The sequence below is a fragment of the Panthera leo genome, chromosome A3, assembly GCF_018350215.1.
Source record: "Panthera leo isolate Ple1 chromosome A3, P.leo_Ple1_pat1.1, whole genome shotgun sequence".
Classification (NCBI taxonomy): domain Eukaryota; kingdom Metazoa; phylum Chordata; class Mammalia; order Carnivora; family Felidae; genus Panthera; species Panthera leo.
In genome coordinates this window covers 68,947,477-68,961,276 of record NC_056681.1, presented here as the reverse complement: position 1 = coordinate 68,961,276, position 13,800 = coordinate 68,947,477, and the positions used below count along the sequence as shown (strand labels likewise).

The 13,800-nt window shown below is 37.1% G+C and overlaps 1 protein-coding gene across 21 annotated transcripts in view; it reads left to right on the top strand.

Annotated features, from left to right (window-relative positions):
- The window catches only part of NRXN1 (neurexin 1), a 1,135,337-nt gene that overhangs the window by 978,511 nt on the left and 143,026 nt on the right, over positions 1 to 13,800 (top strand). The gene's annotated exons all lie outside the window — the stretch shown is intronic.

The window sequence follows — 13,800 nt, the reverse complement described above, 5'->3', positions numbered from 1 at the left end:
ATATTATCTATACTGGTGGCCTGAATATTTAAAATATCCATTGAGAGTCCAAAAGAGAATATACCTAACATAAGTCTGTCTAGATATTACCATATGCATTTCCAATGAAGTATTTTAGCTGAATTTATGAGATATAAAACTGGACAGAATAGAGAAACATCTAGCTTCATTTTTCTAGATAGTGTCAACTAATTGATAGCATGCCATAATAATTTTTCAGGGTCACCTTGCTGGAGCATTTTAAAAGTCCATGTAGAGTCTTCAGCTTTCTCATTTGTTATTTTTATTGCTCAATTTGGCAGAGGAGTTGGATGAGAGTGTATTTTCTGGTTAATGGAGAAACAAACAAAAAGGCTTTTTTTAAATGCAGACTTTGCTGTAAAGTGGGGGTGGGATGAGGGTGCAGGATGGTCACAGTCACAGAAGGAAACAGGTCTGGGGATAATTAGATGAAGCCTGTACTTTATGGAAGTGTGTTTGAATAGAAGGTTTAATGCATAGGATTGACTCAATAAGGAAATTGGTGTTGCACAAGGGTTGAGGTAAAGAGGTAACACTTCACCCCGAAATCCCAAACATTCACAGGGCCCATATAAATTCCTGCCTTTTGTAGGATCTAATATTGGCAAGAGGGAGCTAGACAGACAATCTATATGGGGAACTGTGGTAGTTTTTTTTTTTTTTTTAACATTTATTTATTTATTCTGAAAGAGAGTGTGGGTGTACACTCATGCGTGAGCAGGAGAAGGGCAGAGAGAGAGAGAGAGAGGGAGAGAGAGAATCCCAAGCAGGCTCCACACTGTCAGCGCAGAGCCCAGTGCAGGGCTCAATCCCAAGAACTGTGGTATCCTGGCCTAAGCCGAAGTCAAGAGTTGGTTGCTTAACCGGCTGAGCTACCCAAGCACCCCTGTGGTATTTATTTTATATACATTTTCCATTATAAATCTTTAAAAGCCAGCTAATGTTATGTCCTTCTGATAGATGAGTAAACACAGAGATTAGGTTACTTGCCAGGGTCACAGATCCCAAAGCTCACTCCAGTACTCTGAAGTATTATGCAACATTGCCTACACTATTTATTCTTACTCCTTCTAAGAAAAAAAAAAAGAGAGAGAGAAGTTTCTTTTTGGTGTTGCACAAGGATTGAAGTAAAGAGGTAACAACCTTTGTTGTGAGGTGCCTGGGTGGCTCCATCTGACTCTTGATTTGCTCAGGTCATGATCTCAGGGTTCATGGGTTTGTGCCCCACATTGGGCTCTGTGCTGAGTTGAGATTCTCTCTCTTTTCCTCGCTTTCTTCCCCTCCCTTGCTCTTGCTCTCTCTCTCTCTCTCTCTCTCTGTCTTTCTCTCTCTCTCAAAATAAATAAATAAACAAAATAAATACATACATACATACATACATACATACATACATAAATAAAAAATTTAAACCTTTGTTGTGCTGAGGTCCTGTTACCAATGCGTATTGCTCATTTTGTTCAGATCTCTGAGGGCTGTGTAAGGGTCCCTTGGGATTGGTATCATGCTCATAATGATGCCTTCCCCTGCTACTTGTCATTCTTCTTTTGTTTTTTGGTCATTGTTTATTTAGGTATAGCAGTGAGTGCCAAACCCAATTTGTGTACCCCTCTTAAACACTAAATTGCAATAGGAAATATAGATCACACATCAAATGACCAAACTTCAGACATATGCTATATACTTAACACAAGATTAAAGATGGAGTAGTGTGGACCTTAAGGGACAAGGTTCAGGGGTCAGACTGCTTGAGTTCAAATCTTAGTTACAACACTTCACACATGTGATACCTTTCACCAAATACTTTAGCTTCTTTGTACTTCAGTTTCCAAATCTGTAAAACGTTATTAATGATAGTACTTACTTCAGAGGATTGTTTGAATTTTCAATGAGTTAGTTATTAGTTTCTTTTTTTTTTAATTTAGAAATTTATTCTGTTTAATCCACAAGCTTTATATAGCTTTAGTTTAAAAACAAAAAAACAAAAAAAAAACAAAACAAAAACAGTGAAAACAAGACACTATTTCAAAGTCTGGGCCCTTCCAGCCTTCCAGATATGAGAGAGCTCTGAAAGTTGTATATACCAGTTGGAAGAACAAGACAAAATTATGAATGGAGCCATGACATTTCATAAAACAAACTTTTATGTAACTGAAGGATCCTTCCTGGGACTAGTTAATTGCCTTTACAAAAAAAAACACAACAGAATAGAATGAAATTCCAGTGTTCCAAATCAACTTGTTACACATCCATATAAACCCACAGTGTCCTGGCAAACAACATGCTTTCATTTTCCATCTCATCCTAGAGCTCGAATCTGGATTCATTTCAGCAGAGACTCCACAAGCAACAGGAAAGATTGTGGCATCAAAATGTTCTTTTATACTTTTGTGGTAGTTCAACAGTGGTCTTATTTCTGGGCTAGCTTGCAAACCATACGAGGTTGAAAGCATCATAACTTAAATGGGTGCTAAGACTCAAATGAGAAAAAATAAAGGGGAAAAAAAAAACAAAAACGAAAAGAAAGGAAAACCTCTGGGAATAGCCAAGGCCTTTAAAGAAACCATAAGAATGCCAACAATATTGAAACCCCCTTTTTTAAAAAGGGGATTTTTTTTGGCTTAAAATATTTCACTCTAAATGAAATTTATGTCAGCTGTCAATGAAAGAATGTATTAGTTTCAAAATACTTAGTTATTGGTAAAACCCTGGTAAGTAGGAAGTACTCAATACATATTAGCTCCACTGTCAGTAATCATAGTAGTTCAGTTTTGCAATCCTATAAGTGCAATAGGTACGAATCTCCCTATTTTAGTGTCTGATTCCTTCTGAGAACAAATTTACCCTGTCTTGGCTATCAGACTTGGGTTCATATACATGGAGATAAATCTTTCCAGAAGGTTTAAGAGATGTAATTGCCCTACACTCTTTTGCCCCCCACCAAACTCATTCTGAATCAAGATATTAAAGAGGCATCACTATGAAGAACTGGGTTCAAGTCCAATGAGTGACACAGAAAATATGTTCTGTATAAATTTAGAAAAAGGAGTGGTGTGGGGTGATCAGAGAAGACTTCATAAAAGACTGGAATTTGGGCTGGGTGTTGGGGAGTCCTCTGACTTTTAGTAAGTGAGCATTAGGGAGACCATGCTAGCTGATGGACAGACTACTGCTTCTAGTTATGCAGTTTGGGTGACTATGGACTGCACCAATATCCCATTGGAGGAAATGAGTGGAAGCTGGAATCCAGTGTATGTTTGGGTCAACAAGCCATGTGCCCTAGCACAGAGGATGTCCCCTGAAAAAGAATTGACTTTTCCTTCTTACCAAGCACCTTGGGTTTACCCAACCTTTTGTCTGGGTGTTAACTGTCAGGGGAGAGTCTCCTTTCTGTTTCCTGTGATGGCACCCTTTAATTAGGAGACCAAACACACATAATTCCAAGAGAAAAGAAGCAATATTAATAGTTACTACTATATTAATAGGCACCTGCCAACCCTATCTTGGGCAATCAAAAACATTTTTCACTTTATGTGTAAGCTGCCAAGTAGAACTGAGACTATTGCTTGTCTCTTAACTGGAGAAACTAGAATCAACCTGTTGGTCATTATATTAGGTGGTTGGGTTTATTCCTGCTCAGATGGGGAAACTGAAGATATCAGTTAAAAGAAGTCTCAGACCAAACTTTAGGAAATAATTTTAACCAGACTCAAAATCATTACTTTTTTTTCCCTAAAAGTATTTTTTTTTTAATTTTTTTTTCAACGTTTTTTATTTTATTTTTGGGACAGAGAGAGACAGAGCATGAACTGGGGAGGGGCAGAGAGAGAGGGAGACACAGAATCGGAAACAGGCTCCAGGCTCCGAGCCATCAGCCCAGAGCCCGATGCGGGGCTCGAACTCACGGACCGCGAGATCGTGACCTGGCTGAAGTCGGACGCTTAACCGACTGCGCCACCCAGGCGCCCCTCCCTAAAAGTATTTTAAAATATCAGTACATTCTCAGTCACTTGTAAATCTTGTGCTTAATTTCGTCTTTTGTCTAGCCAAGTTTCACATATCTTAAATTATGTTTAATTTTGGTTCAAATTTCTTTTTCACTTTCTGCCTGAAGATATTTTTCTTGAGTATTCATTTTTTATTCTGAATTAGAAAGCATTGAGAAAAGGTAAGCAAGTAGGATGGAAAGAAAGCATCATAAAATTGATTGAATTATTTAAAGTGCTTACAACAGAAGCAATTCTTGGACCTAGCCATTTCTTTCACATATTTTACTTTAAGGCCCTAATAGAGGCCCAGTCTTGGATACTCCTTTGATCCATCAATGAACGTTCAGTAAGACCCATCTCATGGTTGTTCCATGGTATGCCAAAGCTGATGGGGAACACAGGGAAGCAAACAAAACAAAACAAAACAAACAAACAAACAAACAAACAAACAAAAAAACAGTTTTTTGTTCTGCAGGAGTTTGAGGAATAACCGGAGAGGAAAGGTAACTCAGAGAAGTATGAATTTTACAGGAAGTACAAGATTACATAGCACAAAATATAATGATGAGAGCTGGAAAAGAGATGTGTTTAGTACTTAAAACAAGTCTGAGTCTGTTCCAGAAGGGACAAATGGATGTATATTGATAAGGAGCCTATTCTAGGTTGGAGAGAGAATGAATCAAAGAATAAAAGTGGTTAAAGATCCCAATATAGCACAAAAAATGGTTTTTCTCCCTGTGATGGTGTGTTGATAACTTCATACTGTCTTAATGATTAAAGCTGAGGGAGTAATTAAGGAAGGAAGGTCAGAACCACTTTCTTCCAGAATTTGTGGGTTCCTGAGGTATGTCTATACTGTGACAAAAGGATGTTTTCTTTGGGAGTGTCAAGATGGCCTTAGAGATAGCAACATTCTGCAGATTCCTGTTTGAGTTCCCCTGGGCTCTCAAGAGAAATTGAGTACAGTTTCTGAGTCTGTGATGATAAGGTGAAATGAACACTGTCCACCTGGACAAAACAGAGGTAACTGGTGGTAGTTGTGTGTAACTGTTAACTTTTAATAAAAAATCTGGGTGAATAGGTAGAGGTAGGCACAATTGAGTTTTATTTCTACAAAGATGTGTATTTCTGATTGCAGCTGAATTCTCATTCTAACTATCTTATAACTTCCCAAGCCACCCTACTAAACTCCTAACTTGTGTCATTAATAACATAGTTCACCTTATTACCCCCACATATCAAAATCTTTTAGTTAATCCCATCAGATCAGTCACTGGGTCCAATGGCAGGCACCAGTCCGTCCGCTAATTATTACTTCAAAGATTCCCCAGTTTCCATCATTCATTTTCTATCCTTGCTGGCATTATTTTAGTGATATAGGCCTTTATCACAATTGGACCCCTCGTTATCAGCTGTAAACCATCTATATTCATCTTTGGCCCGCATTATTTTAATCCATTTGGTATATAGCCAAGATGTTTATCTTCCTGAAATTGCTTTTATCATATCTCTTCCTGCCCTTCAATTCTTCAGTGGCTCCCTTAAGTAGGCTATATAAGAATAGAATTTGTATAGATGAAGAGAGATGTATAGTAGGGTTCAATGCCTTTCTTTGGGGTCTGATATTTCATAATTGGGAATTTTATTTTTCAAATTCTATTTTTTTTCTTTTTACACACAGAAATTTTTTGAAAATCTGACTTTTCTTGCTTGACATTTTTCTAAATATTATGTTATCAATTTCTTGCCCTTGCAGTAGGAAACCAAGGATTACAGGTGTTCTGTTTTGTTTTTTACAATATTTATCATTCCAATGTCATACTTTAAACTTTACTGTGGGTCTTTATTGAATATATCTAAAATCTATTAACTTTGAAAAGTAAATGTAATGATTAGGGGCGCCTGGGTGGCTCAATCGGTTGAGCATCTGACTTCAGCTCAGGTCATGATCTCATAGTCCATGAGTTCGAGCCCTGTGTCAGGCTCTTTGCTGACAGCTCAGAGCCTGGAGCCTGCTTCGGATTCTGTGTCTCCCTCTCTCTCTGCCCCTCCCCCGCTCGTGTCCTGTCTCTCTCTGTCTCAAAAATAAATAAAAACATTAACAAAAATTTTAAAAATGTAAATGTAATGATTAAATGTAACTAGAGTATTTCTGTGTGTAGCCAAACCAAAACAAATCAGAATAAGAAAGTCCGCTGTATTTGCCAATAATGTGTGATGATGCTCTTTACTTTTTTTATTTCCTTTAAATATTAAATAATATGAATAATAGTAGTTTTATGACATTTTTTCAACTCTTAATGAGCTATGGTACTTTCCAATTGTCTTCTAATTCTGTAGATCTCAAGAGACCAATGCATCAAGGTTATCAATCCCATCTTATATCAGTTGGGAATTGGACCAGATTCTAGCTAAGGTCTTTTCATTTCTACAGGTCTGTAATTTTGTGTAGTCTATAAAAACAATACTAGCCATCTATTACCAGAAACTATCCAGGTGCTTTATACAAATCACATCTTATTCTTAAAAATAATCTCATTAATCCCATTTTACAGATGTGGTAAAACATGGAAAGAGTAACATGCCTTTAGTACTTACTGAAATTTGAACCTGGGATTTTCTAAGTCCCATAAAATCAAATGGACTTAATTATTTCTTTCCATGAATCTTAATACTCTTGTGGTTTAAATATTTGGAAAACAAAGATTTCACAAATTTAAAACTGGAAACTCTTTGTCTTGGGGCTGTTAAAAGGTGACTTTTCATTTTTGGTGAGAAATAATGTCATCTACATGTACTGCAACTTTCACCTAAATTATTGTGACAATGTAAAGTGTTTAAAAAGCTATGTATTCTTGATAATATGTTGTGTTATAATCCCTTAGGTTAGTCATGAGGTGAAATTTCTTAGTCATTAAATAAAATAACATGGCAACCCAGGGGGAATGGATGCCTGGAGCTAAGGTAGGGGTGATGGAGCAGTGCAGGGGGTGATAGACTATAGCATGGGAGGTTGAGATGGAGACACAGGTCCCAGGAATATCAGAAGAGAGAGTTAAAGTCAAAGACAAAGCTTTCCCAACCCCTTCTATCAAAAATTTCCCCCAAGTAAAATCAGGCCAAAATTGAAATCTGGCCGTATGGGTGCCAGCGGTGAAATTGTATTCAATTTCTTAGGAAATATAAGACTTGAAATGATTGCATTCAGATAAAGCCCAAATCTTTTTGTTTTAGCACTAATTTGTGCAGTCATCTTTTTTGCTAGGCCTCCGGCTGTCCTTGGGTATTTTCAGTGGAGGCGCTCACCTGTATTGCTGGGTGGCTTCAGGGAGGTAGGGATACATTATCGAAGTTGGGCTTGGAATTGGTGTCATTACCCACTAATAAGCATCCAGAGAGAAAGAGAACAGAGTAAGTCACTCATCCATTTGGGAGTAGATGATAAATATTTCAAGTTAACTGTGAAAGTTGCTATTTTTGTAGCTGTTGTTAACTATTTAGCAAGCCCCCCAAAACCTAATTATGATCTCACAGAATCATTTTTTGTGTTTACTGAAAAAGATTCTTAAGGCAATTTTTAAGACTAGAAATTTGTGTAAATAATGTAGGCTTATCTTTTTGGGACTTAGAATTTGTTTTCAGAGTTTTGGAAGTGGGCACAATAAACTTTTTGTGATCTTTGTGATAGTCACAAAATTGAAGAAAACATCAGTATATTTTAGTAAAAGAATCTCACCTATGTAATCATTAACATAAGTAGGAATTTATTTTATGCAGTGTTTTTTGTGTGTGAAACTTTTAAAATAAATTAGAAACTTAACACTATATTTTAAATAGTACTGCAGTCATCTGTGTTAATGATGTTACAGGGGGCCACAAAGTAAAGGAGGTGGTAGGATCACTTTTTTGGTATTTTAAGAAATTTCATTTAATGATATGAAATGTTAAATAATTCCTTTGCAAAAGTTGTTCTATAGACATAATGGAACTATATGTTTATCTATACCTATTTATACTTATAGGTATATGTGTGTGTATATATATATATATATACACACACATATATATATATACATATATATATATATATATATGTATATATATATATATATATCTCATGCTGATATTTATGTATTTCATGCTGAAATCAATTTCATCATTATCTTCTAATTTAAATAATGCGGGGCGCCAGGGTGGCTTGGTCGGTTAAGCGTCCGACTTCGGCTCAGGTCATGATCTCACGGTCTGTGAGTTCAAGCCCCGCGTCGGGCTCTGTGCTGACCGCTCAGAGCCTGGAGCCTGTTTCAGATTCTGTGTCTCCCTCTCTCTCTGCCCCTCCCCTGTTCATGCTCTGTCTCTCTCGGTCTCAAAAATAAATAAACGTTTAAAAAAAAATTTAAATAACGCAAGCTGTAAACTGGTGGACTTCATTCTATAACTGTGCTAACTACCAGAATCGTGGTGCGGACTGTTATGATTTAAAGCAAATCCAGAGAAGGACGAAATGCTTTCTCCGGCCAAAATTTATAATTAAAATGGGTACAATTTTGACATTAACATGGTACGCTATTAAAATTCAAGTCCAGGAGTACTCATTTCTAGACTTTTTTAGCAATTATACCAAAATGTTATCATATCTGCTTAGTACCAAAGATCTGTGATTAGGTCAACGGTATATAACTTTAAATAGTTTTAAATCATCTCTCCATTAGTTCACTAGGGTCTCCATAACAAAATACCATAGACTAGATGACTTAAACAGGTATTTATTTTGTCATTGTTCTGTAGGCCAGAAGTCCAAAGTCAAGGTGTTGGCAGGGTTGATTTCCTTTGAGACCTAGCTCCTTAGCTTGCAGATGGCCACCTTCTCTCTGTGTTTTCACATGGACTTTTCTCTCTGGGAACATGTCCCTGCTGTCTTTGTGTGTGTGTCCAAATTACCTCTTCTTGTAAAGACACTGGTCAGATTGGATTAGGACCTACCCTAAGGATGTCAATATAACTGAATCTTCTCTTCAAAGGACCTATCTCCTAATACAGTTACGTTCTGAGGTACTGAGGGTTAGAGCTTCACCATATGAATTTCAGGGGGTGAGAAGCACAATTCGGCCCATAACAATCTTAAAGTATTTGAAGGGTCCTCATGTGGAGGATACCAACAAACTGTTTATTTCCACTGAAATCAACACAAGGCCAGTTGGATTTTAAAGACTTTAGGAAAAATTTTAAATGAAATGTTAATTAGGCTAGAGTTGAATGACCCAATTAACTTAGCAATGACACAGCCTAACTATAGATGTGCTAGATTATAAAGAAAAGAAAAGAAAAGAAAAGAACATGTAAGTAGACAAATTCCAAATGTCCTTTCTAATGGAGTATCAGCTTCAACTTGGTAAGACGTTATTTGTAGTTTTATCATTCTCTCCATTCTGTATTTAGTGATCCACTAAAAATCACAGTGGCTTAAATTTAAGGGGAATTAATGAAGGCAATAAAGAAATTCATAGTCTCATTCTAAGAAATGCAGTGTACTATTTCTTCTCTGTATCTACTGCATTCTTTAGGATGTGTGGGTCTTAATTGGTGATCTCCACCCAGGCTGGGAGTTATACTTAGGCCACCTGCAGGCGGCCAAAGTCTTCTCTTATCAGACTTGATTATATGGGAGCTCTCATGAGGATGTCTCCTGAACCAGAAGCAGCCCCATAAAGTACAGTTCCCCAGATCACAGGTGTTTGAGAAACCCCAGAAAAGATTTTACTTAAATTTTGGACAGAACGGGTTTGCAAAGAGCAGCCATTGATTTGAAGAAATCCTTATTCCCTCTTGAAATTGTCCTTTCTTACCGCTTCATTACTAAGATTTTAAAATGAAGAGGAGACAAACCTCTTTCTGAGCTTCCTGAAGCACTCCCCCATCCTCTTAACCACTTTTTAAAAAATAGAAATCTCCTAAAACCTAACCTGTGCCTGCCTTTCTCCTCTTGAAACGGCTGTCAGAACAGTGACATGCTTCACCGGGTGGGTAGAAAGAGAAGCCAGAGGAATGTCTACATGGTGAGAGGTGTGTGTGTCTGTATAGCTGAAAGAAGAAGGAAGACAAGTTTGTCATATTAAACATATCAGAAAAATGTAATGGTTTAATTATAAAGATCTCCACAGATGACGACCCAAAGTCTTCATAAATTTGTCAAAGCACTATGAGATAGTTAACAAAAAAAGAAGTGAAAAAAGCATGCCAAATCAAAAATTTCAGTCTTTTGGGGTGCCTGGGTGGCTCATTCGGTTGAGCATTTGACTTCGGCTCAGGTCATGATCTCACTGTTTGTGAGTTCCGGCCCGCATGGGGCTCTGTGCTGACAGCTCAGAGCCTGGAGCCTGCTTCAGATTCTGTGTCTCCTTCTCTCTCTGCCCCTCCCCCACTTGTGCTCTGTCTCTCTCTGCCTATCAAAAATAAATAAATGTAAAAAAAAATAAAAAGATTTTTAAAAATTTCACTCTTTTAAGTATATTTGCACAGTTAGAACCATTGCTCATATCTTATTTTTCAATGGGTCTAAAATTACTTCCCTCATAAAAATCCACAGACAGTGTATGTTAACAAGATGGCCTAATGTGTGTCCTCTTGACAACCCTACCTTCAGCATGGGATCATCAGTCATTAGCATTGGTGACCACATTAGAGGTCATACAGTCTACCAACCTCATTTTACAGATAATGGGACTGTCTTGCTTTAGACTACCCAGTATCCACTTCTGTTTATAGTTTCTGCTGTAGCTCCCTCCTTTTTTTTTTTTTTTTTTTTTTTTTTTTTTTTTTTTTTACCATAAGCCTTATGGGGGAAAAAGAAGAGATTGAGACATTATTTTTTGAAATGCATCTCTTTAAAGCATTAATATACAGATTAAAATGTCATTTTGAGACTCAATGATATCTAAAGTTTTCCTATTCCAGGAGCAGCTTTGTCACTCTCCTGCTGCACAGAACAGATGGTGGTCTCCTGAATTTCATTTTCTCTTAGGACAGGTGCCTTTGGCTTTTTCTTTTTGTGTGGCTTCCTCAAGTTACTGACCTCCCTTCTGTTGTTCCCTTTGGCTTCTAGGTAGCCATGCATAGATCTCTGAGGATAAAGTTGACATTGCTTGGGAGAAAATGCAGTGGTTCATACAAAGCATCTTTGGGGTGGAAGACACTTATAAGTCTATTTCCTTTATTTGTCTTCAGAAAGCAAAATTGATTTATTTTCCACTCCTCACATCTACCTCCTTCCTGATATTCAGATGAGTGAGAAGCAATTTCTGCCATCTGTGTATTCCTAGATACATCCTATTAGTCAAGTTAGGCCAGACAGCAAATAATGACACAACCACAATATTTTGCTAGTATATATGGAGTGTAATACTCTTAGGTATTGTGCTAAGAGATTTACATAAATTACATCAGATACCCTTACAGATACCTATACTACAGATGAGAAAACTGAAGTTCAAAACTATAATGTTTCTGGTTCCATGTTACAAAGCTAATCACTAGGAAGCCAAAAAGCAGAGCCCAGTAATCCTTAACCATTGAGGTTTCTTCTTCCACTATGAATCTGACTACATGGGCTTACTTATAAAAAATCATTGCTGGTATGCAAAACACATTTTTATTAGGGGTAAGCCATTTTAGGATTTTAAGTTCAATAGTATTTGAATTATCTATAAAAATATTATTTTATTTAAGAGTTTTTACATTGTATAAGATTGAAGAAGGCTGGCGATCAACCAACAGCTGTGTTCCAGCCTGTCCTTTTCAGTTTCAGAGCATGTAATCTTAAATAATTTGTGTACAGTTGATAAATCCCATCTCTTAATTGAAAAAAAAAAAAAGTCTTCCTGCATTCCGATTACAAATGAAGGAGAGAGATTTAAGTCCATTGAAAATGAGATTAGAATGCAATAGTAATCAGACCTTTCTTCACTGGCGAGTAAGGAACTTCCTCACTATCATTTATAGTCCATATCACACTATAGATGAGACATTTACTTATTTCTTCTTCTTTAGTCTAAATATTAAGAGGAACCGATTAAAAATCAGGGTTGGTGTAAGCAGGTAGAAAATTAAGCTGTACCACATAATTTTCTGATTCTCATAAATCAAGAACTGGGGAAAGGAGGCTTAAATATATGTGTAAGTTCTTACCAGGGTGGATAAGCTTAAATTTTTTTGACATGATTTAGAAGGTATTTAAGATACTTATATCTTGGAAAATGGCAAAATGCCATTTTTAAGGTAATGTGGGATTGTTCTTACATTTAGTTTTCTTTTGCTCATCACCAAGTGATGTCTGTCAGTGGCCCTATCTGGTTTTGTAGCTGTGAAACTATTCTTCTGTCTTAAATGCTACACAGCTAGCACAAAAGAACTCTTTAGTATCCATGATAACAGAGTATGACCTTTAATTTATCAGAGTGCATTCTGTATTTTGTTATCTGCTTGTCCCTGTTGCTTTTTATTTCTTGTTGCTAGTTTTTGATATGATACTTCAGGCTCTTTGCATTAGGACCTCAACAACATAGAAAGACAAGGGAGAGCGTGTAAATCACTGTTCATTCCCCATAGGCGATGAGATCCAAGGATCACAAGGTTACCTCTACTTTTAATTAATCTGATACACCAATATCCAAAGTAAAATTTTTGAATGTAAGTAGCTAATAAGAACAAGTGCTTCTACAAATATTTATATAAAGGCATACTTAGGGGGCACTTGAGTGGCTCATTTAGCGTCTGACTTCAGCTCAGGTCATGATATCCCAGCTCATGGGTTTGAGCCCCGCGTGAGGCTCTGTGCTGACTGCTCAGAGCCTGGAGCCTGCTTCACATTCTGTGTCTCCCTCTCTGTCTGCCCCTCCCCCTGGGTGTGATCTCTCTCTCTTTCTCTCTCTCTCTCAAAAACAAACAAACAATTAAACAAATAATTAAAAAAATTAAAGGCCTACTTAGTTTAATTCAACGTAACGGGGGGTGGGGGGGAGGCGGTGAGCACAAAGAGAGAAATTTCTTAACCCAGTTAGATGTGAACTAAGCTTCTGATTTCTTCCTCAAAATAGTGTTGAACTGTACAGTAGACAGCCTATGGCCTTCATAGCAGTCTCTCAGGAAGATATTGTTTAACTGGATACAAAGGACTGCTGTGGTTTAACTGGATAGAAAAGGAGCTGGGGTATCATCAGAAACATTAGTCTTGAACAGACATTGCCCTACTTGAGCAGGCTGTGCTCTCTCCAGCTGTTTAAGTGGGCTGACTGATGAGGTACTTGGGTTGTACCACCCTCTCTTTGTAGAGCAGTACATTAACATACTGTATTTAATTTATAGAAAATGATGCTTTGATTTTGTAAGGAAATGGTGGGAGCAAAATTGAAATATCTGTAAACATAGTATCAATATGAAAGTAAAATTTGAAAAAGATTATCCATAAAAAGATCATCCATAGGATGGAGACATCCTAACCCAAATATTTTCATTTTTTTTGCATATTGCCCTCTAATTTTTGCCAACTTTCATCATATTTTATTAGTGGTTTTAACATTGTGTGTATTACATTCTTCACATGGTAGAAATATTTGAACTATTTTCATTTGTATTTACAATTAGTTTGAGACTCAATATATTCTGCTAGAAAATATATTTATTAAAAATAGATTTAAAGCTGGGGCGCCTGGGTGGCTCAGTCGGTTAGGGATCCGACTTCGGCTCAAGGTCATGATCTTGTGGTCCGTGAGTTCAAGCCCCGCGTCGGGCTCTGTGC